The sequence below is a fragment of the Callithrix jacchus genome, chromosome 11 (assembly GCF_049354715.1).
Source record: "Callithrix jacchus isolate 240 chromosome 11, calJac240_pri, whole genome shotgun sequence".
Classification (NCBI taxonomy): Eukaryota; Metazoa; Chordata; class Mammalia; order Primates; family Cebidae; genus Callithrix; species Callithrix jacchus.
In genome coordinates this window covers 120,119,016-120,145,210 of record NC_133512.1, presented here as the reverse complement: position 1 = coordinate 120,145,210, position 26,195 = coordinate 120,119,016, and the positions used below count along the sequence as shown (strand labels likewise).

General features: G+C 36.1%; 1 protein-coding gene across 15 annotated transcripts in view; it reads right to left on the bottom strand.

Moving 5' to 3' along the window:
- Positions 1 to 26,195, bottom strand: part of GRM8 (glutamate metabotropic receptor 8) — an 811,767-nt gene that overhangs the window by 424,937 nt on the left and 360,635 nt on the right. The window lies entirely within an intron of this gene.

Here is a 26,195-nt window from a genome sequence, read left to right as displayed (position 1 = left end):
TGGCAGCTCCAGTGCCTGGCACAGCTTCTGGCACACAGGTTTTCCAATGAAACATATTAAATGTGAATAGATGAAAGCTGGGCTTGCCCCTACTAAATTTGACAAAGTGAAGCCAACTCCATGTCAGAAGCTCTTTATCACCCCACCTCAGATTCCCAGGGAATTAACGCATCTTGAGACATGATGGACCAAGATCAGATCTGTTTACTTTCCCCGAGCTATCTGCATTTTAATGGAGGGGGAAGGAAAAAGGAACAAGAATTTTTTGTGTATGTGCAGTTAACATTTTAAATGTGAAAAGTAGCCTGTATGATGCTCAGTAACATTCTGTTTTATAAAGGATGTGCCATTAATGTTTAAGAGCCAGTGCCTGTGAATATTTCAGGGGAGATGGGTACTTAGAGAGTCTGATGCAAGTTTAGGCAGAAATCTAAATGAAATGCATATACATAAAGATAATTACATACAATCTGAGTGGTGCATGGGCCTCCGGAAGCCTATCCATTACGCATCCTGAAGATGCTAAACAAATCATCCTTCTATTTTACTACATGAACAAGATTCTACTTTCTTTCATGGTAAATCCTGGGTCATTGATTTTGTTTATAGTTCTTCCTAAAGCAATTTGAACTTCCCCACTGCCCTTATGGTTTGAAGAGAATATGTTAATTGGGAAGAGTCCAAAGAAGGAATACTAATATGTGCTAGACACAAATATGTATCAGGCACTCTGCAATATAACTTCTGAGGAATTTAATTCTCAAATTTAATTCTCATATTTATTTCAGAATTAAGTTATCACATTTAACTATCAAAACAACTCAGTAAGGCTGTGAGTCCCATTTTTGCAGACTGGAAAACTGAGGGAATAAAAGGATAAATAACTTACAAATAAGAGTTTTATGATGAAGCCTAGATTCCTATCCAGATTATAAACTCATGATGTCAAAGTTATACCATATATTCATATTTTAAAAGTGGCTGATTCATTCTTTCATTTAACTGATGATCTGATCCTCCTTAACTCTCTGACTTCATCTTCTGTTACTCTGCCCTATGCTACCTTTATCCAAGCCACATTGGCTCCCTTGTTATTCCTTAATCTGAGATCCTTAAGAAAAGTCTGCTATAGAAGCTATTAATAGACTATTGATAGTGAGACTGTAAAATATAATTATTTATTTGAATGAGTAAGAATCTATACCTTCTTAAGAAATATATTTTTGTAAGAATTATTTAGAAGATGATTGCCTCTACTAAGATACTTGCAATATAGATATATTTGTGAAATTAAAGTGTATTATCCATTATAAACAGTTACTAATTAAAACGGTTACAGAACAAATAGTTTTACAATAAAAGCATAAACATAACCTCATTAAAAATGTGCTAATATTTTACCCAGTTTGTAGATATTAACTCCAATTCTTTTAAACAGCAGATTTATTTATGGAAATTGCAAGCATAATGAGTTCAAATATTCTACTGCATTCTACATAACACCTTTACTGGCCAAAACACAGATTTTAAATTGGGAATATTGAGAAAATACTGCGCATTTTTCATAAAATCATGTCCTTTTTCTTTTTTAAATATACTTTTTATATATTCATGTTCTGCTGCTTTTCTGGCAATAAAATCACTCTTATAACCTGTGAATATTAGTATATAACTGAGGAGACTTATAAATAATGAAGAATCCATTTCATACAGTGAACATATTAAAATTGTTCTATGGTTTCTGACTACTGCAATCACTCTAAATCTTTCATGGGTGAATTTTCCTCTGTGGCCCTCAGCCATGTTCAGACATGCCTTTCCCATTCCATACTAGCCAGCTATTCTCCTGCTGTTAGATCTCAGCAGTTCATAGGATGCCATGCTGTATGAGACATTGTTAACATTTCTAACATGCAAAAATAGAAAAAGGTATGTTAACTATCCACATACCACCAAAAATTAATATGCCTACCCTGACATTATTGTAATACTGAAGTTGCTGTGAATCCTTCTCATCTATATTTTTATTTTCCCTCATATATATCTATTTATAAAGAATACAAGTATTATAACATATTTTTATTTTTTCTATCACCATTATGCTTTTGATATTTGGTCAATGTTGGTACATGAAAGTATAGTTCATTTATTTTAACTCTTATGTAATATAATCACATACAAATGGTAATCTATGTTGTTTCCAATTTTTCACTATTAAAATCAATGCAGCTGTTAACATCCATGGCACATATATGAGAATTTCTCTACAGTGTATGTCTACAAGTATTAATATAATTACTAGTATAGAATGCAAATTTTCAACATTACTAGGTATTGCTAAATTGCCCTCTAAAGTAGTTTTACCAATTTTTCTCCCACCACCAGTATTTGATAATTTCGAATTCTCTATAACTTCTCCCATATTTTTTGCTGCCAGATATTTTCAATTTTTTTCTTATCTGATGAGACATAAAATTTTATGTCCTTGATTTTTTAAAATTTGTATGATCTTGATTACCTGTGAGCTTGAGCATTTCCTTATTTATTGGCCATTTTCTTATTCCTTTTTCTAAACTCCTTGTTCCTATTCTTGGGTTTTTATTCTAGTCAATAAATTGGTTTTCATTTCTTACTGATTCACTGAAGTTATAGGCCTGGAACCTAATCTTTTTGTTGTTATTTTAAAATGGATTGCAGTGGCTCACGCCTATAATCCCAGCACTTTGGGAGGCCGAAGCGCGTGGATCACGAGGTCAAGAGATCGAGACCATCCTGGTCAACACGGTGAAACCCTGTCTCTATTAAAAATACAAAAATTAGCTGTGCATGGTGGCGTGTGCCTATACTCCCAGCTACTCGAGAGGCTAAGGCAGGAGAATTGCATGAACCCAGGAAGCCGAGGTTGCAGTGGGCCGAGATTGCGCCATTGCACTCCAGCCTGAGTAACAAGAGCGAAACTCTGTCTCAACAACAACAACAAAAAAGACTCAGTGTATATAACACAAGAATCATTTTCTGATCTGTAACCGGCCTTTTAGCTTTTTCTTTTGATATGTAAGCTTTTAAGTAATTGTAGTGTAGTCAAATTGATTCATCTTCTCCCTTTTGCTTTGTGCTTTCTTTTTTCCAGTAAACTTTTAAAGAAATCACTTGCTGTACCAAGGCAGAGTATATAAGTATATATTCCCCTATATTTTCTATAAAATGTAAACTATTTTGCTTTCAATATCTGTGTGTTTAAATTTGTCTACTTTTTAGTTTTAAGTGTCAGCTACAAACCCAATTTATCTTTGTATTTGTATTACTTATTACTTCAATATCATCAATAATCTATCCTCTCCTCACTGATTTTTAATGCCATCTCATGAATTTGATGATTTATACAGTTTGTGAGACCTCAATTCTGTTTTGTAATAAAGGTACAGAAATAAATTAATAACTAGATATAGGCATTTTATGGCTATTATTGCTACTTCAATTTTTTAATTTAATATTTATCTATGTTTCTGAATTATAAAAAAGATTCTTAAATAATTCTTACATACAAAAAAATTATTACTTCTAAAATATGTCAGTAAGTGCTCTTGGATTTTCCATGTACATACTTACAACCAAAATTTTAGTTACTTATTTTCCATTCCCTACACACTTTTCTTACTTTATTGCATAGGCTAGAACTTAGCTACAATAAATATTAACTGACAGCATGCATCCTTAGGGAAGAAAACAGTATTTTTACTATCAATTTAATGTCTCAAATTATAATATTAGTGAATTTAGAAGTTTTCTTCCTATGTTAATATTAAAAATTGATATTAAGAAAATTGTTCAGTTAGCCTAAGATTGCAGGTTATTTAGCATAACACATTCAAATTCTTCTTTCAGAATTAAAAACTCTCTACTAGATCTGAAATGATATCCTTTATTTCTCATCTTGCCTATATGTGTTAATGTGTGCTTTTTAAATTGATCAATTTTACCATGGACTTTTCTATTTTAACACCCTTTTCAAAAATCCATCCTTTCTATTTGGTTAGTAATTTCTCCATTTTCTCTTTGCTATTTTATTACTTTGTGCTTATTCTTTTATGCTTTTCCTCTTCTCACTTTCCTTAGAGGTTCTCTGCTGTTCCTCCTTTAACTGCTTGGATTGAACCTTCTTTCATTTAGTTCCAAATGACTTTTCTGACATGTGCACTCACTTTTGGAACCTTCAATTGAAGTGATCACTGTATGCCACAACGTTTTATATATACTGTCTTCACCGATTTGGTTACAAATGCCGTATGATATCTATTTAACTTTCTTCATTAATTCATGAATTACTTAGAAGTCTATTTTCCAATTTCCAGCTATATAGGGAATTTGGGGCTGTTTTTTATAGTTGGTGCCACATTTTATTAAATTTATTTATGGAATTCTGTGCTTCCTCTTTTGCAGTCACCTATAGTAACAACACCAATTCACATTTTTCAAGTATTTACCACGTGTTAGGCACTCTTCTAAACAGTTAATATGTTTTAACTTGTTAAAACTCACAAATGCTTGAGGTACGATGATGCTCAATAATTTATGAATGAGGTGTCTAAGCCATAGCAAGATAAAGTAACTTAACCAAGTAACACAGCTGGCAAGTGGTGGTGCTAAGACAAACTTCGTCAAACCCCATAGTCTGCTCTTATAACCGCCACAAAAAACTGCCTCTGAATTTAGTGTGCTTGAGAAAATAGATATTTACATTTGCAGATGTACAAGTCATACATGCAACTGTCATATCAGCTTCAGTGAGTTACTAAAGTCTATATTTTTTCTAAATATTTTCATCTGATCATTAATTTCTGAGATAATGTATTAACATCTATTTGGATTATAATTTTATCTTATTTTGTTGATGTTTTGCTTTGTAAATTCATTTTAGTTCATAATGCATATTTTGATGAATTATCTTTATTACTATTTCTTTTTATCTCTACTAATAATTAAACATAAATTATATTTTGTGTGACATGAATTTGCTGTAACACTGTTCTTTTTCCTGTTTCTTCTAATTTACCTGCCATGTCATTTTTCATTTTTAATTATTTTATATATAAACATATACAAATATATACTTGGTTAAGTTACTTTTTATTGCTATGTGTGGCTTTCTTTTTTTTTTTTTTTTTTTTTTTTTCATAAACAAAGTCTTGTTCTTGAACACCTAGCCTCAAGCAATCCTCCTGCCTCAGCCTTCCAAACTGTTGGGATTACAGGTACAAGCCACCATACCCAGAACGTCAGTACCTTTAAAGATTTCCTTTCCATTTCATACCGATCTATTTTATAGCTTCACGGTGATGTTTCTAAGCGGGTCTCATTGCTCCTTCAGTCTGAGGATTCATTTCTCTACTATATAGCAGTTACCTACTTGGTTATTGCCTCTCCTTCATTCTATTTTCTTATTCTGGAATAACTGCTTTAGATTTTTTTATTCTATCTTTGACTTCTCTTTCATATTTCCATATTTCTCTGTCTATGTATTCCATCATGGGTGATTTTTTTATAATTAACTTCAAGCTCACTAATTATTTCATTAGCTGTCTGGTTCATTGTTTTTGCAATATATTGATAATTTTATTTCTAGAAATTTCATTTTAGTTCTTCGTAACTGCCTATGAACCTTTAAATCTATACCTATATACATATATATCTATATATACATATCTATGTATATATGCCTATAAAGCTTTGTCTATAACTTTTAAAATATTAAATTTATTCTTAATGTCTCAGATTATTCTATATTTCTAGACTTGATTATTTGCTGATTCTATTTCAGGCTGATTCATTTTTCAGTACTGCAATTTGTTTTTGACTATGAGCTGTTGTGCTTTTGTTTTGTTTTGGCAGTTGTTTTGCATGAAACCATTCCTACAAGAAACCATTCTATAGTACCATCAGTGGTCCCTTCTGCTGGGTCCCCATATATGTTATCAGTTATGGACCAATTTTTGCATTATTTTCTCTGCTTGGGATTCCTACACACTACTGTGAGCATAGTGTGAATTCAGAGCCTACTCTGGTACAGGACACAGATGTGGTCTTGCCAACGCACAGCCCTGGGCAAATAACCAGTTTTTTTTTCGGCTTCCTAAGGCTGTGGAGACTTGTTAGTATTATGTTTATGAGCTAAGCAGAGTCCTAGCTCTGAGATTTGTTCGGGGAGCTTGGCTCCAGTTCCAAACCCAGCTTCAGCATCCAGTATTGATTTCTCATATCAAATTTTGATACTTCCTGAGCTCTTTTCACTGAGTTTCTTCTTTGTATTTAAAACTTGATTTTTCTTAGTTTCAGCCTTTCTAGGTATAGGAATTTTTTTAAGTTATGCTGTTTCCAGTGTTGATATTATTTTGTCATGGAACGAAGAGCCTTTAGTGTCACCTCAGTTCTTCATATCACTTTTGATGTTTCCAAAGACATTTTTCCCCCTCTCCCTGTAGGAGATCTTGTTTAGGCTTTATTCCTCTGATCAAGAAAGAAAGAATGTTTTTGTTTTGGTAAAAGCTCTATAGAGGTACAATTCACATGTTACAGAATTCACCCATTTAAAATGAACGACTCAATTGCTTTTAATATATACACAGCACAGGTCATCTATCAAAATAACCAATATTAGAATATTTTTATTACTCCAAAAAGAAGCCCTATTCCCCTTAGATACCATTCTTCAGTCATCCTGTTTCTCTTCCTCCACCTCCCAACCCTAGGCAAACTCTACTTTTTGTTTTTGTATTTTTTTTTTTTTTTGAGAAGGAGTTTTGCTCTTGTTACCCAGGCTGGAGTGCAATGGCGCGATCTTGGCTCACCGCCAACCTCTGCCTCCTGCCATTCAGGCAATTCTCCTGCCTCAGCCTCCTGAGTAGCTGGGATTACAGGCACGCGCCACCATGCCCAGCTAATTTTTTGTATTTTTAGTAGAGACAGGATTTCACCATGTTGACCAGGATGGTCTCGATCTCTTGACCTCGTGATCCACCCGCCTCGGCCTCCCAAAGTGCTGGGATTACAGGCTTGAGCCACCACGCCCGGCCTCTACTTTTTCTTTATATAGATTCACCCATTCTGGATATTCTACTTAAATGTACTCATAATAGGTGGTCCTTTGCAACTGGTTTCTTTCACTTAGCATCATGCTTTCAAGGTTTATGGATGATGTAGCATCTATGAGTACTTCATTTCTTTTTATTGCCAAATAATATTCCGTTGTATGGGTATGCTGCATTTTATTTATCTGTTGGATATTTGATGGATGTTTGACTTGTTTCCACTTTTTAGCTAACATAAATGATGCTTCCATGAATATTCATGTCAAGATTTTGTGTGTATGCTTGGTTTTATTTCTCTTAGGTACACAGCTAGAAGTAGAACTGGTACTTTACTTAACTGTTTGAGAAATTGCCAGTCTGTTTTTCAAAGTGGCTATACCATCTTACATTCCTGCCAGCAATGTATGACATTTCCAATTTTTCCACATCCTTGCCAAAACTCATTATCTGTCTTTTTTTATTACAGTCATCCTAGTAGGTGTGAAGAGGCATCTAATTATGGTTTGGATTTTCAGTTCCCTCGTGACTACTGGTATTGAGCATCTCTTCAGGTTCTTATTGGCCATTTCTATACTTTTCTTTGGAGAAATATCTGTTCAAATCCTTTATGCATTTTTTTCTTTTACATATATATATATATTATTGCAGTTTAGGTTCTGGGGCACATGTGCAGAACATGCAGGATTGTTGCGTAGGTACATACATGGCAATGTGGTTTGCTGCCTCCATCCCCGTCACCTATATCTGGCATTTCTCCCCATGTTATCCCTCCCCAACTCCCTACCCCCCACTGTCCCTCCTCTAGTCCCCCCAACAGACCCCAGTGTGTGATGCTCCCCTCCCTGTGTCCATGTGTTCTCACTGTTCAACACCCGCCTATGAGTGAGAACATGTGGTGTTTGATTGTCTGTTCTTGTGTCCATTTTTAATTGGGTTGTTTTTAGGGAGCTGTAATAGTTCTTTATATTTTAGCTACAAATGCCTTAGCAGATATGTGATTTGTAAATATCTTCTCTTATTCTGTGAGTTGTTCTTTCACTTTCTTGCTGTTTTCCCTGGAAGCATGAAAGTTTTTAATTTTGAGGTCCCATTTATCTATTTTTTTTTATTTCTTATGCTTTTTGGCAGCATGTCTTGTCTAAGAAACCAGTACCTAAGCTAACATCCCAAAGATTTATACATTTTCTTTTATTCTAAGAGCTTTATGGCTCTAGATCTTATGTTTAAGTCTTTAATACATTCTGACTCAATTTTTATATGGTTTGAGAACAGTGGTAATTTTTAAAGTGATTACCACCTGGAAAAGTCTTCTCTAAATTAAAGATCTGACAAGAAAATGACATGATTTGGGGCATACTATGCATAACTGCTATCACAGCAATATTAGAGGATATGAGACATCAGCCTTCCTGATACTTTGATCTCTTTAAGAAGCATGGAATTATAAAATCTTGGTTCAAAGTCATTCGTTTTCTTACATATTTCCAGGTGTGTGTTTCTCTATGGTTAACAGGATTAAAAAGAGCCATTATTGTGGCAATTTTGATATAAGGAGGTAGTGCTGTCCCACCAAGAACTAAACAGTTTAGCAAGTTCTCACCAACCTGAGTCACTAGCCTGAAGGGCTCTGAGGAAATAAAAAATCATTTACATAGGCTGATTTCTTACAGTGCCCGGATGCAGCCTTGTTCCAAACATTCACTGTTGTGATTTACAAGAAAAGAAAGAAAGAAAGTAAATCGGGCACTTTCTTAGCCAAGCCACTGTAGGTTTATTGGAAATTTAGTTGTATTGACTGGAGACTTAAAAATTTCTGGAAATTGATGTCAATATTTCAAGTAATAAATCACTGGCAAATATGAAAAAGCAGAGATGCTTTATAATGTGGTAAATCCCAACAAGTAATCCAAAAAATGAGACAGTAAAGGAGGAAGAGAGAAAAGGATCCTATCAAAAGGGTGAGTTGGAACAAACAATAATAATAATGCCAACAGAGAAATGAAAGAAGTGAAAGAAGTTGATGAAAGCCAGAGAAGAACAGAAATGGGAGGACAGAGTAGAAACTGAGGTGAAAGGAGGAAAGAAGACAGGAAACCCAGGAAAAGATGTCATCCACCTGTTTAACCAAGTGTGCAGTGTTTGAACCAGGGCCAACATCTTATGTGGGATTCAAAGTAATCAATCAATAATCAATCTAAAAGTATTTATAAAGTGCTGCAATATTAGTAACAGTTTACAGCAGAAAAATCATGTGATCAGTACCTAAGGATACTTATCCATCATAAAATGTTACTTCAGAGGAAAAATGAAATATGAAAATAAAGGTGTGAATTCTGGCAGAGAGGGTGGTAAGACATAGAGCTTGGCCATCACCCACTGGGCCCTTAGTTCTCGGGCTGCTGGGTGAGTTAAGTGCTTTCAGGCACAGGGCCAGGTTTAGGCTCTGATGGCAGCAATCCCCCTCCGACCTGTGACCTCTCCAAGCCAGATCCACTGGGCCCCAGCTCTGCAGGTCACAGCTGAGCACCCCTCATGCCCAGGTTAAGCAACACCACTATGTGAAGGGCATGGAAGGCTGGGAGGAATACAGCAACCCCAACCCAAAAGAGGCATCGAGTTTGGAAGAGTGACCCATACAGACTCAAGCTCAAGCTGCTCAGCCTCAGGCTATGGAGCTGTGCAGATTCCAGATCTGAGGTGCCCACTGTGTCCCTAGTGAACAAGATGCCACTCTGTACTGTCCCTTAAGGGGCCTGGAAAATTAGCTGAGGCCAGAAAAGTTGGTTAGAGTAATCAGCACCATACCTTGATGCTGGAAGAGAGAAATGGTAGAACATATGCCACATTTGGCAAACAGAATGTGCCAGCCACACTTTGGGAAGATTAACTAGCCATTAATAGAAGACCAGAGTATACACACATACCTCAGAGATATTGCATGATTTGTTCTAGACTACCACAATAAAGTGAGACTCAAGAAATTTTTGGTTTCCCAGTGTACATACAAGTTATGTTTACACTGTACTATATTAGTGTGCAATGGCATTGTATCAGAAAAACAATGTGCATACCTGAATTTAAAAATACTTTATTGCTAAAAATGCTTTCAGCATGAGCTTCAGCAAGTCACCTTTCTGCTGGTGTAGGTTCTTGCCTCAGTGTTGATGGAAGCTGAATGATCAGGGTGGTGGTTGCTGAAGGCTGGGGTGGCTGTGGAAATTTATTTACATAAGACGACAATGAATCTTGCTGCATTGACTGACTCTTCCTTTCACAGAAGTTTTCTCTGTAGTATGCGAAGCTGTTTGATAGCATTTTACCTACAGAAAAACTTCTTTCAAAATTGCAGTTCAATTCTCTCAAATCTTGCTTTATCAACTAAGTTTATATGAAGTTACCAATCCTGTGTTGACATCTCAACAATGTTCACAGCATCTTCACGAGAAGTAGATTCCGTGTCAAGAAACCACTTTCTTTGCTCATCCATAAGAAACAACTCCTCATCTGTTCAAGTTTGATAATAATATTGTAGCAATCGAGTTACATCTTCAGACTCCACTTATAATTCTAGTTCTCTTGCTATTTCTCCCACATCTGCAGTTACTTCTCCCCTAAAATCTTGAACCCCTCAAAGTCATGTATAAGAGTTGAAATCAACTTCTTCTAAGACTATTCTGCCCTCTTTCCATGATATATTGACTTATTTCCATGAATCTTAATGGCATCTATAATTATAAATTTTTTTCTAGAAGGTTTTCAATGTACTTTTCCCAGATCCATCAGAGAAGTCACTATGTATGGGAGCTACAGCCTAATGAAATGTACTTCTATAATAACCAGGTTTGAAAGTCAGAATCACTCCTTGATCCATGGGTTGCAGAATGGATACTGTGTTACCAGATATGAAAACAGCATTAATCACTTTGTACACTTCCATCAGAGCTCTTGAGTGACCAGGTACACTGTCAATGAGCAGTCATATTTTGAAAGAAAACGTTTTTTTCTGGGAAGTAGGTTTTAATCGTGGGCTTAAAGTATTCAGTAAATGTTGTTACAAGCAGATGTCCTGTCATCCAGGCTTTGTTATTCTATTTGCAGAGCACAGGCAGAGGAGATTTAGCACAATACTTAAGAGCCCTACAATTTTCAGAATGGTCAATGAGCATATGCTTCCACTTAAAGTCACCAGCAGCATTAGCCCCTAACAAGAAGGTCAGCTTGTCCTTTGAAGGTCTGAAGCCAGGCATTGACTTTTCCTCATAGACAGGAAAAGTCCTAGATGGCATCTTCTTCTACACTGAAAATCTAATGTTTACTGTATCTGCCTTGATCAGTGCTCCTGGCTAAGTGTTCTGGATAGCTTCCTGCAGCTTCTACATCAGCAAGTGCTGCTTCACTTGCTGCTTTTTATGTTATGTAGACAACTTTACTTGAACCTCATGAAATAACATCTTCTAGTTAGTTATTTTCTTCAGTAGCTTCCTCACCTCTTTCAGCCTTCAAGAAACTGTAGAGAATTAGGGTCTTGCTCTTGATTAGGCTTTGGCTAAAGGGAACATTGTGGCTTGTTTGATCTTCTAGTCAGAGGACTCAAACTTTCTCCATATCAGCAGTAAGCCTGGTTCACTTGCTTATCATTTGTCTGTTCCTTGTAGTAGCACTTTTAATTTTCAAAAATTTTCCCTTTACATCTACAGCTTGGCACTCTGATTGGCATAAGAAACCTGCCTTTCTGCCAACATCAGCTTTCCATGTGCCCTCCCCACTGAGCTTCATCTTTTCTAGCTTTTTATTTAAAGTGAAAGATACATGACTCTTCTCTCACTTGAACATTTAGAGGTCATTGTAGGGTTATTCATTGGGCAAATTTCAATATTATTGTGGCTCAGAGACTAGGAAGGCCTGAGAAGAAGGAAAGCAATGGAGGAATAGCAGGTTGCTGAAGCAGTCAGAACACGCACAAAATTTCTCAACCACAGATAGGGTTTGTAGTGCCCCAAACAATTTCAGATTCCTGAAAACAGATCACTCTAACAGGTATTACAATAAAGAAGTTTTAAGTATTGTGAAAATTAATAAAATGTGAAATCAAAACACTGAGTGAACACATGCCACTGGGAAATTGGCACTGACAGATTTGCTTGATGTAGGGGTGCCACAGATCTTCAGTTTGTAAAAAATACAAAACCTGCAAAGTACGATAAAACGAGGTATGCCTGTAGCATATGAAAGAGCTGCACTCAAGTTTCCCACTAATTTTTTTAGAGGAAAACTTATTTTGCTATATCTGAGCCTTCTGGATATAAAGAAGTTCTAATGTGTGCTAGAAAGCCCCACATCTTGTAAATGTCTTATTTTAAAAGAGGAAGAAAGGAGAAATCATAGGAAAGAAATGTCTTCTGAAAAATGACTTTTGACTTTTGAATATGGAATTGTTAGACCGCCTCTAGAAGTGAAACCAGGAGCCACAAAAGTCCATGTCCGTCATATTTTCAACATATTTTCTTATTATACTCATTGTTCTGTGTATGCATTTTATTCCTAATAAGTGTTCAAATAGTTAACAATGTTAAGTACTTTTCTGAAATATTGAGTCTTTATAGATGTTCTAGATTGCCTTATACTTGTTTAAGGTAGTGATAATAAAGAGCACATTTTATAAATATCCTTTTGTTAAAATTCATGTGAAATTTGTCTTTCAGAAATTAAATAACCAAATCGCCTTTTTGAGCAGTATATATTGTATGCGTGCACTAGTTCAGGGAACAAGGGGGAAGAAAGAGGAGGAAAGGGCTCCATGCCAGCATTTTATAGTAAGCCAAGATTAGCTGTCTCATCCTGAATTTCATATACCACATAGAGAACAAAGTACATTTTATTTTACTTTGTTCTCTATGTGGTATATGAAATGGAAAAATGAGTCAATTTTACAACATTTTGTCTTTAAATAGCTTGCCAATAAATGACCAAAGTAGAATTTGTAAACCATTTTGTACATTTTGTCTTATATAGTAAAGATTGTCTTCTGAAAACAATTTGAGGACATGAAATTAAATCCATCTCTCAGCAATATAGATACTTGTACACACAGTAAACACCAGGAGTGTTAAATTAAAAGGACAGTGTCAAATAAAAGAGACAACTTTGTGGTTGATCATGATAAACTAAAATGCTACTAATACATATGATTCATAGATGTGTTAGGTTTGTAGGTTCAAGACACCCTTTATATCATTTGCATGAAGTATATGCAGATATTGCTGGCCCGTACCCAAGGACCCTCACAGAGTAAACTTGTGTATGTCTATAAATGACCTGGGTATTTGGCTTGTGGCTTGGCATGAAAGCTGCTTCTGCTCCTGATCTTTGCATGCACAGGATGGAAGAAAGGAAAAGGACTCTGCTGTTCTTGGGAGAACTTCAACTCTTTGTCTTCAGTTTTGAGGACAATCAAACTCTTCAAAGGGCGGTTCTGCCCTATCTTGTATTTCCTGCTTTCCTAACCTTCCCCCTTTTCCCTCTTCTTTCTGAAGTGCTAAGAAAGTTTGGGAAGCAGGAGGACACATGCTTAGGATCATAGGGAAAAAGCCATTCACATTCCGTTGTATCATCAATCCAGATCCCTTTGTCTTACCCAAACGCTATTTCCCAGTACCAAAAGGAATATTAGGAGTATGACCTCTTTCAGCTGATAAGATGATGTTTAGGGCACCCTAAGTAGCAGTCATCTAAATAAATAAAGCCTCTATTTTAAAATTAAAGGAGCACTAGCACTTTAACCTGCTTGGTACAGTGTTTTTAAAATATGGAAAATAACCCTCACCTTCTTTTGAGGCCATGTTAACATTTTTGAAACTGTGCATTATTCTTTTCAGCAGATAATACATTTAAGGTCAGAACTATACTAGAATATCCAGATTCCCTGCAGTTGGTGTTCTGCCACTGAAACCTCAAAACCAGATACTCTCAGCAGTGTACTGCATATATTACACAGGTGCATCAAAGATTTATCACTCCTCTTGGTCCACCTCCGGGGAGCATTTCATCACTGAAGAAAATAACTAAACTCATTTGAGCCACTCTTTAATTTTTAAAATGAAAATCTATATCCATCAGGCATATGTCACAGTTTCAGAGTAAGAAAAAGAAGATAACTTTTGTGATATACTTTTTCTACAAACACAATTACAAAGCACTCAAATTATAAATAACATTTATTTTATATTAATATAAAGAATTTAGCAAATTCCCAATATTATGCTAGATGTTCATACTCTCTACTACAGTTTAAAACACACGCCCGCACATACATACACACATACAGTTTTACAGGTGCATTTTCCTTCTTCTGGAATGTGTTACTATTGCTTCACCTTTGACAGCTTTCACTGGGGAGTACTTTTCAACTTAAATTGTGTCTGCACAGTATACTCAATTTGGCTTTCTGATGAAATTGACAGGTCAATTCAAAAACCATAGTCATTGCAATTTTTTTCTATTCTGAACATGACCAAATCCACTGAACATATTAGTTTCCCTTAAAACGAGAGAACTTTTTTTTAAAATTTAGGCTTGATAGAAGCAAAACTTATTTTAATAACAGGGAAATAACAGCTGATGCTTATAAAAACTGTGTATCAGATTTTGGCCTAAGTGTTCCATATCTATATTACCTAATTTAACTTTCACAAACCCTTATATAGTAGGTACTAATATTAACTCCTGCCTGATAAACCTAACATTCAGAGAGTAAAATAACTTCCCTAAAGTTGCAAAGCTTCCTAGGTTACCTGAACACAGGAAGTCCAGCTCCGAATTCAAATGCCCAATCCCTATCCTATCCAACCTCTCAAAAATGAGCACATGTAGAGGAGGATAAGCAGAAAAGTATCATTGGTTCAAATTAACTGGATGTAACTGAGGGTGAATAAGCCAAAAATATGAACCTCTCAGTTCCTGGCTTTACCTTTTCTAGAGTTTTCTTTGTCTTGAGCCATATTCTATGTTCAGGCTCTCAATATGGCAACCTGTTGGGCTAAGACACCTAAAAAATGCATCCATGATCTCAAAAAATAATTGGCCTAGCCTATTCCAAATGCATCAAAAATCTGCTAATTATCATGACAGAATTATGTGGGCATTCAAATTGTTTTTAAATTTTTATATTCCAAGTCAATCTTTTGTAAGCATTTTGGAATTAATAATAATCTTATTCTTAATGGGTTACCTCTGCTATGATTATTAGGAAAATATATAGAGATGTGAAATTTGCCTGGATACATTTTTGTTTCTGAGGAAGTGTTGATCACTTTCATTCTTTAAATATCATTTGAGTTGTTAAATTCCCTTGTATTTTAGCTCTGCCCTCTTTACAGAGTTTCTTCTCTAACTGCCTGATGGAATTCATCACCTGGATACCCATCATGCTTTCAGAATCAACATTCCTGCAGCCTCTAAATCATTTTGGATTAAATGCATTCTCAGTGATTAAAAGGAACGTGCATGACTGGGGTAAAAAAAAACTTTTAAAATTATAAATTTTCTGGTACAAATTCAGATATGACTCATTTAAGTCATTGAATTGTAACATCAGTCATCAAATATAGAATTCATCCAGTCTACTTTCTTCATTTTACAGAGATGCTCAAATCCTGAGAGAAACTGTGACTTGTTCAAGATCATCATGAATTTGTAGCTGAGTTGTAACTAGAATCTTGAATCCTGATTTAAATAATAATAATTTCTGTTATTTTTCCACTGGGCATATACCATGACTCAGATGCCATACTGATATTTTACTCTCATTATCTCATTTAATCCTCAACACTGTCCTGTAAGGTAAGCAATTTTATCCCATATTACAACTGAGGAAAGGAAAGTGAACCCATTTATTGAAGTTCACAAACCATGTCTATCTCCCTCCAAATTCCCCTGCTTCAGTAAGCTTCTCTAGGCCAATGTCCCTTTTGCATTACCCACTTTCTTCCTATGAATGCAAATTGCATAAACAAAGAAGTACATTTGACCATTTTAACTGTTTAAAACTCCATGTCATAGGACTCTCCACATCAGAATCAATGTATTAATGATCACACATTCTACACAAATGCTATGAATCCTCAAGGTGTTCCAACTTACAAAATACGTCTGCAGATCATAAGGTGGCCAAGTTACTTTATGATGCCTTGTATTCTGTCAGTAATTCGATGTCATATATTTAAATTCTATTAAACTGCTTATGAAAATGTCCAGTGCCTCTTTTCCTGCATGGCCACAAATACTGTCACTATAAAGTCAGCACCTTTCAGTTTCATGTCAACTCAAGATATTTTAAACTATTTTAGAAAGTATCAAAAGAATTCAAAAATAATTCATTTAGACAGCTTATATTTGGAAATAGACATATTCTATACGTTAATTTGAATTTGGAAAAAGTCAAGGAAGAGATATAAAATGTCTTTAAATAGTGTTACAACTATCAGTAATCAAAGGGGAAAAAAAACAAACATAACAAATTGTTAAAGGGCCGGAATCATAAGAATAACTTAATTAGGCAGTAAACAGTACATACTTCCTCACCTATATAATATCAAAGACTTTGCAATATCCGCAGAAGCAACTGTGAAAACCTCTTAGACCATCCTCTGGGTTGGTGTCTCCTTAAATCAACGGGATAAATACCAAAAATCTTCTCCAATAGCAATCCAATTTAAGAAGTCACCAGAGGTATGAATAGCAATTACATGTTCCCCATCATGACTGAATGTATCATATGAGCCATCTACAAAATTAATTATTTAACAATTCAGTTCATTTCATTAAGATAACCTTAATAAAAGGATCAAAAGAACGATCATATGATTATGTCATACATAATAAGTCAGTAACTACCAAAAACTGTCATTTTCATTCTACCTCTGTGGTCACTGCCTTGGGTCAGACACCATCACCTGTCACCTGAATTAACTTGTTAAGTCTTTGTGTGTGTGTGTGTATGTATGTGTGTGTGTTTGAAATGGAGTCCTGCTCTTGTCGCCCAGACTGGAGTGCAATGGTGCCATCTCAGCTCACTGCAACCTCTGCCTCCTAGGTTCAAGTGATTTTCCTTTCTCAGCCTCCTGAGTAGCTGGGATTACAGGCACCCCCCACCACATCCAGCTAATTTTAGTATTTTTAGTAGAGACGGGGTTTCACCATGTTGGTCAGGCTATTCTAAAACTCCTGACCTCAGGCGATCTGCCCACGTTGGCCTCCCAAAGTGCTGGGATTACAGGCATAAGCCACTGTACCCGGCCAATTTATTAAGATTTTAACCGGTCTCCCTATCTTCAATCTCACCCTCCATTACCCTTTAAAGACTTCACATCACCTAGAAAATAAGTTGGCACTTATTTTTGTGTTCTCGTACAAAAATGCCTTTGTCTGTTGCCACATAGGCCATTATTCCATGGAAAACCTGTTTTTCCAGCTGTGTTGAATTCAGTAGTATTCATAGACCCATTACAATTTCTTCCCTTTAATGTGACGTTTATCCTGAAGAGTGCTTTTCTCTCACTTGCTGTATCATGTGGTTGACTTATCCTTAAACATCCTACTCAGACTTTACTTTCCTCAAGAAAGATTTCTATAACCTCCTCAGTGCTGAGCTGCCTTTCCTGTGCTCCTTTTATAATAGCTACCAAGCCATGTCTTACACGATGGCATTTACGGTCTCCTCTCCCAGAACAATTTCTTGAGGCCAGAAACTATGTCTTAATTATCTTTGCATCCTTGTATCTGAGTGTCTGGGATGTGGAAAATGCTCCACTGATGTTTGTTGAAAGGATGAATAAATGAAATAAATCAGTATTTCCTAAAATTACCTGACCTTAAGGAATAACTCAGGTGCTAATTAAAAATACAGATCCCCAAGCTAAGATTTATATTAACCAGTTTGAATTGAAGCAGAAGATTTTGTACATTTATTAAGTATCCCAAATGATTTTCATAAAGAGGAAACTAAGAATTTAATCATGAGAGATAGGAAAATCTATGTCTTTGCATGAAATTTCTCTGTCCTCTGCCCATGGGTTACTTGTCTTTGAGGTATCCATGAGGATACTCCCCCAGCCTTTATCTGATACCTATCTGTGCTGTGCAAGAAAAGCAAAACAGTTTTTCATCATAATAAGTGCATGAGGGTAATCTATCCTTAGCTCAGAATATAAACTCAGCATGGGGCTTAGTTACGATTTCAACATTGTTTGTATTCTTTCAGCTAGTATCTTCAATGTGGCCTAAAAATGTCATGACTCAGAGTAGTTATTTGTAGAATTGCTTCAAAATTTTATCTAAACCACTATAATTTCACACCTGGCATTGAAACTACCTAGTTTGCCTACAAGAACTCTACTTACTTGGCAAATACATAGTCCTTGCTGAGCCTAATTTATTGTGTAATGCTTCATCCTGTAACTCTAGGAATATAAACTTTTTCCAAAAAAAAAAGTCTGTTCCATGTTGCCGCTACTCAGCATACCTTACTCCTAAATTCTTGCAATATTCTTTCTACCACTCAGAAGAAACTTTTTTTCTGAAGGTCACTAAGAAGCTGTGAATTACCAAATCTAACAAATAATCACTGGCCTCAAACTAACAGTCAGAGGCAAGCCTTTCTTCAATGCCTATTCCTTGTGGGATTCCTGGATTTCCTAGTTCTCTCTCTGCAACGTTTTGGTCTCCTTCGTAAACGTATTCTTTTTGTTTTGCCTGGTTCTAAATATGTTTGTTTTATTTTGAGAACTAAACTTGTTGGCCTAGCAGTTAAGTGCTTTGAAATTGGCCAGGCTGTTTGGATCTTATCACACTAAACTCCTCTCCATGTATCCTATGGTTTGAGCCAGCACCAGTCAAATGTGGTTTGTAGTCTAATCAAAAATAAATAAAAAATTCATCACACTATGTATATGTCAAGTGTTCGACAGCCACATGTGGCTAGTGAGTACCATATTGGACAGAATGTTTTTACAACATTGCCTTCATGGAAAAAGTTCTATTGGGCAGTGCTAGTCTAGACGACTGGACTATTCAAATTTCTCACCTCTGCACTTTAGCTCATTTGATTCTCTGTTTATCTGAAATGCTGTCCACCAACCATATCTCTTCCTATTGAAATATGACTCATTCTTCAAAATGGATTCTGAATATTTACCTGTCTCCAAAGTCTTTACTATTCACTCTAGCTGAAAGTATGGCAGCCCGCCTATGAACTCTCAAAGTTGTTTATACTACTCTTACCCATGTTGTTTTGTTCTGTCATTATTGGTGCGAATGCCTGCTTTCCCTCATTAGATATACAATATTTGAGGAGTTGATTGATAGTTGCCAACTGTTACTGAGCACTTTGAACATGTGGAGTTAGGTGCTTGATTGTGGTTCTCACATCCTCATAACTCCTCTATGAAATATATGATGTTTTATTACATTCACGTTAAAGATACTGGGATTTACAATGATGAAACATTGGACAAATTAAGGTCTCAGGACAGGAGGTCACAGGGTGATGAGCCCTGAATTACTTTAGGTGAGTTTCACTCCAAAGCCCATGCCCTTACACAGGGAACACCCTGCTTCTCGAGATCTCATTCACCATATTAATGCCCACCCCACATGCTTCCTAACGCTAGGCACACTCCATTTGTGAATGAGTGGATAGATGACGAGTACCTTATATGCTTTAAGGTCATTTACAATTCATAAAACTTGTTGACGGCCATACTTGATTTCCATATGATTTCCCCAACATCTATGAGGCAGCTCCACAGGAAATGTTATCTCCGTTTCACAGAGACTGAGACAGTTCAGAGTCCTCCTGAAGCTCACATTGCTGTTTAGTAACAGGGATAGACGACTTCAGCCCATGTATTCTGCCTTCAGTTCAACTAGCCATTCTTTAAAACCCTCTGTGAGTTTGAAATTTATCAACAATCAGCAAAGGCTCAAAGTGTTTTATCTTAATATATTCTTTTCTTTCTTTTTTCTTTTTTATGTTTTTATTTTTTTTGAGGCAGTCTTGCTCTGTTGCACAGGCTGGAGTGCAGTGGTGCCATCTTGGCTCACTGCAACCTCTGCCTCCCAGGTTCAAGCGATTCTCCTGCCTCAGCCTCCCTACTAGCTGGGATTACTGGCATGTGCCGCCACGCTTGGCTAAGTTTCTGTACTTTTAGCAGAGATGGGGTGGGGTTTCACCATGTTGGTCAGGCTGTGTTCTCGAACTCCTGACCTCAACTTATCCACCTGCCTTGGCATCCCAAAGGGATGGGATTACAGGCATGAGCCACCATGCCCAGCCTTAAGATACTGTTTTCTAAAACTTGCCCTTTTTATTGTTTAAAAAACATACTGAGGTCAGATGTGGTGGCTCACACCAGTAATCCTAGCACTTTGGGAGGCTGAGGCAGGCGGATCACCTGAGTGAGGTCAGGAGGTTGAGAACAGCTGGTGAAACCCAATCTCTACTAAAAATACAAAAACTAGCCAGACACGGTGGCAGGCCCCTGTAAATCCCAGCTACTCAGGAGGCCGAGGCAGGAGAATTGCTCGAACCCTGGTGAAGGTTGCAGTGAGCTGAGATCATGCCATTGCACTCCAGCCTGGGTGACAGAGTGAGACTCCATCTTGGGCATTTGTGTGGGGTGGAGCGGGGGGGGGGCACATGATGAGGCTTAATTGTTTTTATGTCCAAGGGAGGGAGAGAGGCAATTTAGTCAGGTTTTCAATGCTGTTAAATAGCCACATATTTCAATCTTTATCATATTGTTTTTGCTTAACCCTATTAGGATAAATGGTTTACATTAAACAAAATTCTGGGAATGTTAATTAGCAATTTAGCTATGAATGTGCATGATTATTTTTAAGTTCACTAATATTATGTATGTGTCTTATCTGTAATTATATCTAAATATTCTCTTTTTTTCTTTCCCTCTCTCTTTCTCCTTCAGGAAAGCCATTTAAAACACAATCGGAAAATGTTTGAAAAAATTAATTCTATTACTCTTATTTGCAGAATTTTCTTAAATATTTTATGGCTATAATTATTTTTTCCTTCTCAAGGCAAAGCACTACATCACCACATATATTATCCTATTTGTCAACAAAATGTGAGATTCAAGGAATTAATTTTACACCAGTTAAATAACAGAAGACAAAGTTATTCTGTAATTTCTTCTTTACTAATTTTCTCACATCCTTAAATGGTTTGGTGTTTTGAGGCTGTCTGCAATTATATTTAAGGGTGAGTACTATACTTCCATTTGTTTCACATCCAACTTGGAGCATTGTGCATTTGTATATACATTTAAGGTTAGCCAAGGGTGAGAGATAGGATTAAACTCATCTAGTTTTTGTGCCCTCTCTCAGTCACAATGCAGTCTTTACAAACCCTTTTTCCTCTCACCAGAAAAACTGAAAAGGTGTCTAAAAAACAATTTGCCCTAAGACAATCCTTCCAGGAGGATCTGCTTCAAACCCAGGCCTGCCTCATGCCAAAGCCTATGACCTTTTCACTACGAATGACCAAATGGTTGAATGACTGCTAAATAAGCCTCTTGGGTAAAACATAAACGTGTCTGATGCCCATTCATTAAAGTGCTTATTAGATGAATAAATAAATAAACAAATTGGTGGATGGAGCTCAATATACATCAGCTCATTTGCTTCCACACCAAAAGAGAACATTTTCAAATAAACATTACAGGAGGAATACATGATTAGGAAAATGCTTCAGCAATGATTTGGCTTTTATAGGATTACTTGTCCCAAGTTCAATAGTCTTAATGCACATGCAATTTGCTTGAAGTCTATAATGCCCTTGGATTTCAAGCTGGGGCATCTGATCATCTGGAAACTAAAAATTAAGGATCTGAAATATTGTTAACTGAATAGACTGAACTAAAATTAGCCTCTTAGGACTTAAAGTGCTTCCACATAAAGTCCAAGAGACAGAAACGAGAATGATGTTCCCTACAACCAAATATTGCCTTAATTCCAAATTTAGCTTCTGCTACTTAATTTAATGTTACATCAAGGCATATGGGCCCTCTGCATGTAAAGAGCTTAGACCAATTTAAAGCAAATGCATCACATGGGCAAGAATGCAAATTCCAATAGTAGTAATGTATCTTTCTCCACTTATTTCATTCCTTATTTTTCATACTTGTTGCCACTTTGTAAACCTGCCTGCAATCACTTTATACTGGCTTATGTTAAAAGCCTTTTAACTGTTCTCCTTACTGTCACCCTTTTTTCCCAATTCCACTGTTCCTACAATGGTTGCTAGAAAAATCTTCCCCAAACACAGCTTTTATCACAGGCTCAAAAACCTATCACAGTTCTCTGATGCCTGGTATATAAGACTCTTAAAGTCTTTCCCCCTTCTCACCAGCCTAGTCTCTCCCCAAGGCAGGTTCTCTAGGAAGAAACAATTTTTTGCTATGCCCTGTATTTTCTTATCTGTGCCTTTTGGCATGCTAGTGATACTAATGTAGAGCTCTCAAACATGCTTTGCAAATTATCTTTGACATATTGTCATATGGGTGTAGCCTCAGCCTCTGTATTAATCAGGGTCCCAGAAAAAAACAGAATTCATCCCAGAGTGTTCAAATAAAGATATTTTAATAAAGGAGTTATTTGCATAAATTATAGACAGACTTAAGGAGCAAACAAGATGGCACCCAAAGAGTAGCAATAGTGAGAATATAATATTACCCCTAGAATAAATAATCAGGGAGAAGGAATAGTGTTTCCTTAGAAGCCCTGCATCAGAAGAGGTACAGAGGAGGGCAGGGTGAAGGGAGTTGCATCCTGAAAGGACATGATCACGGCCAGTGCACAGGGCCAAAGTAGGACATGAAGAGGAAATATCCTGACTTCTTTTTCTTCCTGCCTTCCAATATCCTGCTAGAACCTTCCATAGTCCCAACCCAAGATGAACACAAAGAGCAGAGAGTTCCAGTTATGCAAGTGATAAGGGTCAGCTTCCCAGAGCACAGGAAGGACATGGAATAGTGCTGAATGGATGGGGGGCATGGCAAATGGAGAACAATCTGCACAGTCTGAGCTATACTTGCCTTCTAGAGAGTGGCAATTTCTGAGATACCCCACATTTGGAGTAAGAGAACAGCCACACACCTCACTCTATGTGTCGCTTTGAGCAACTTTGCTTAGTTAGAGGCCATTTCCTTACCCTTAATATAATAATGCTCAGTTTGTATAATTGTCCTAGATATTCCATGAAAAAATGTGTATAAAATACCTTGTCCAATAATTACTAAATAACTACTGGTGTTACTGACGAAATGAAAATTACATATGTATAAATATAAAACCTCTTACAAAACATGTAATAATAAAAGAATGAGTCATAAAAGACAAGAATCAACGAGTGTTAATGGTCACCTTTGTTGCTCACCTCTACCCTCCATCCCCTGGCCTTAAAAAATATGGCAGGACACCTTCCTAACTTGGCAGGCAGACGATTTTATTTTACACTAGCGACTTGGATGCCATTCCTCTTCCTTCCACTCGGTAACAGACGGTGCCCTGGACAGCAGTGACATCTGCAGCCCCAAGGGAGAAGGGTCAGCACAAATTTTAATTTTGCTTTTGGTTTGGGGCTTTAAGTACACAAACAGGTTTTTTTTTCCCCTGTCAGTTTGCATCTAGCTTCTCATCTGACATTTTTTAATGCTTTATGTATTTGGATTGACCCAGAAATTTATAGCTTCAGGTTTTTGCTTATTTTGCTATGTCTCTAATTCAACCTCCTTGATTTAAAAATAAAAGGCAAAAGAAAACATGAACAAATATTCTACTTGTCATTTCTGTATCACTAAAGGGGTATGAAGAGGTCATTGTGTTCTTTCTGAGCTTCTTCTTATTACAATATTTTAACATTTGAATATTTTTAATAACAAGAAACAATACTAGGGATAACCTGTAAAAATCTGAGTATAATTTGACTCACCGATAAAAAAAAAAACTTAAAAGCTAAGAGGAGAACATTTACAAAAACTGTTACGTTCATTGACAAGGAATTAGATTCTAGACTAATAGATGCTATGAGAAAAATAAATAAATACATACATACATAAAGCTTTATTCTTAGAAGGTCAAGTATCTACACCAAATGTTTCACTCTCCAGAGCTCAATTTCAGGGAAATCTCTATAATAGGAGGGTCTCCTGATGTTTGTTGTGGCCACATTTGGAGCCATCAAAATTTCCTACTCAGGCATCCCACAGAGAAAAAGCATCTACCCTAAGAATGTGAAATAGTATCCTCATTACTTAGTTGATTACTCATCAACCTTAATAGTATTTGTAATTCGCCTTTACCCTGGGGCAATTTTCAAAGGTCGCAGAGAATGCTACAGGCTCTATCTATATGACAGTTTGATCAAAATAGAACTAAAGGCTGGCCTCAGGCAGCTATTTCTAATATGAGTTGGTCACAGGACAATGAAAACTACAATTCATGCCCAAATGTTCTCCTTGGTCAAGGGGATACTGACTAGACAGAGTCAGAACTTAACGGTCATTTCTGATTGGCCTCCATCCAGAGTATGACAACAAAATTCAAGAAGCTTTGCAGATAAATAATGATGCAACTAATTTAGGTGTTTAGATAAATCATTCCAAGTCTCCTTCATCTGCTTAGGCCTGATTTTCCTGGGCTACATAAGTACCCCAAATTTACAAGGGAATGTTCAGCCTTATTTTAACTGTACAACTGGTAGAAGAAATAGGCCTTCTTTTATGTTGATACTAGAAAGACATATAAAATGTCATACATAAGTCATTCACACTAGTAAAGCAAATCATCAACAATTCACAGGATTGAATTGTATGATTTAGGATTTCTCATCCTGGTTCTTTTATTTGTTCCTTTTTTAGTTACTTTCTCCAATTTATTCTAGCTTTTCAATGTGTAAAAAAGGGATATAAGATACATAATCTCTAATATTTCTTCTAACTCTATAAAAATAGCTATTGTTTTATGTAGCAAGACGAATCAAAGAATTCTTTAGATTGTACACCTATGTTCTCATGAGACTGCACTTCCGATGGATTGAAAGCAGCCTAATATGTATTCAAAAACTATCACCAGATGAAAGGACTCAGCCAGAATCATGCAAAGTAGAATCAAATTCACAGAGACAGACTAAACTTTTTAACTAAGGCTATCATGCAATAACTAAGGTATATCCCAACAATGGTATATCCCACATCTATTGGTTGTATATGTATTCAAAAATTAGGTTTAGAGATGGATGATAGATACATAGATTAGATAGATAAATAGGTAATCAAAGGAGAATGGCATTTTTCAGCCATATTTTCTAAAATATCAGATGTATAAAATATGTATATTTAATGAAAAGTAAAATTAGACAGGAGACAATACAAATAGTTTAGCAAGAAATTATCAAGAGTAAATAATAGTATTCAGATATATCTGTCATAAAGCCCTACAAATTCTAAAATTAGCTGTGATTTCTTTTTCCTGTTAGTTCTCTAGGTTTCTGCTAAAATCAGCATCCTCATGTGTACTGGTTAACACTATGATATAAATCATTTACTGATGCCATAAATTAAAAACAAAACAAAAAACTATATTCAAGGTGACTGAGCTATAGGAACATTTCCTTAAATGATGAAGGTATGGGAGCATTTTCGACAATGGAGCACTAATGCCATTCACCTGTGAATTAAATAAAGGAAATCAAAGGGGAAAAATGAGCAGCCAGATCAATTACATAAACCTTTGTCAAAGACAGAAATGCTTATATGGGAGTTCAATGGCTAAACAAAATGCAAGCAGCCACATGTTTTTTCAACCAACAACTGGATATCAGTATCTTAAATAAACTCTAATCTTTTTCTTTTTTTCATCCTATCCTTGCTTTAAGAAAATGAAACACAGTATTTGTTGAAGAGTTTACACACATATTGAGTCATACCCCAATTTCTCAACCTTTGATAGAACAATATATCTTTTTTCTACTATCTACTATCGGGAAGAACCAGCTCTCATTGGAGTGTTAACTTAATGAATGAATCACCTACCTCGAAT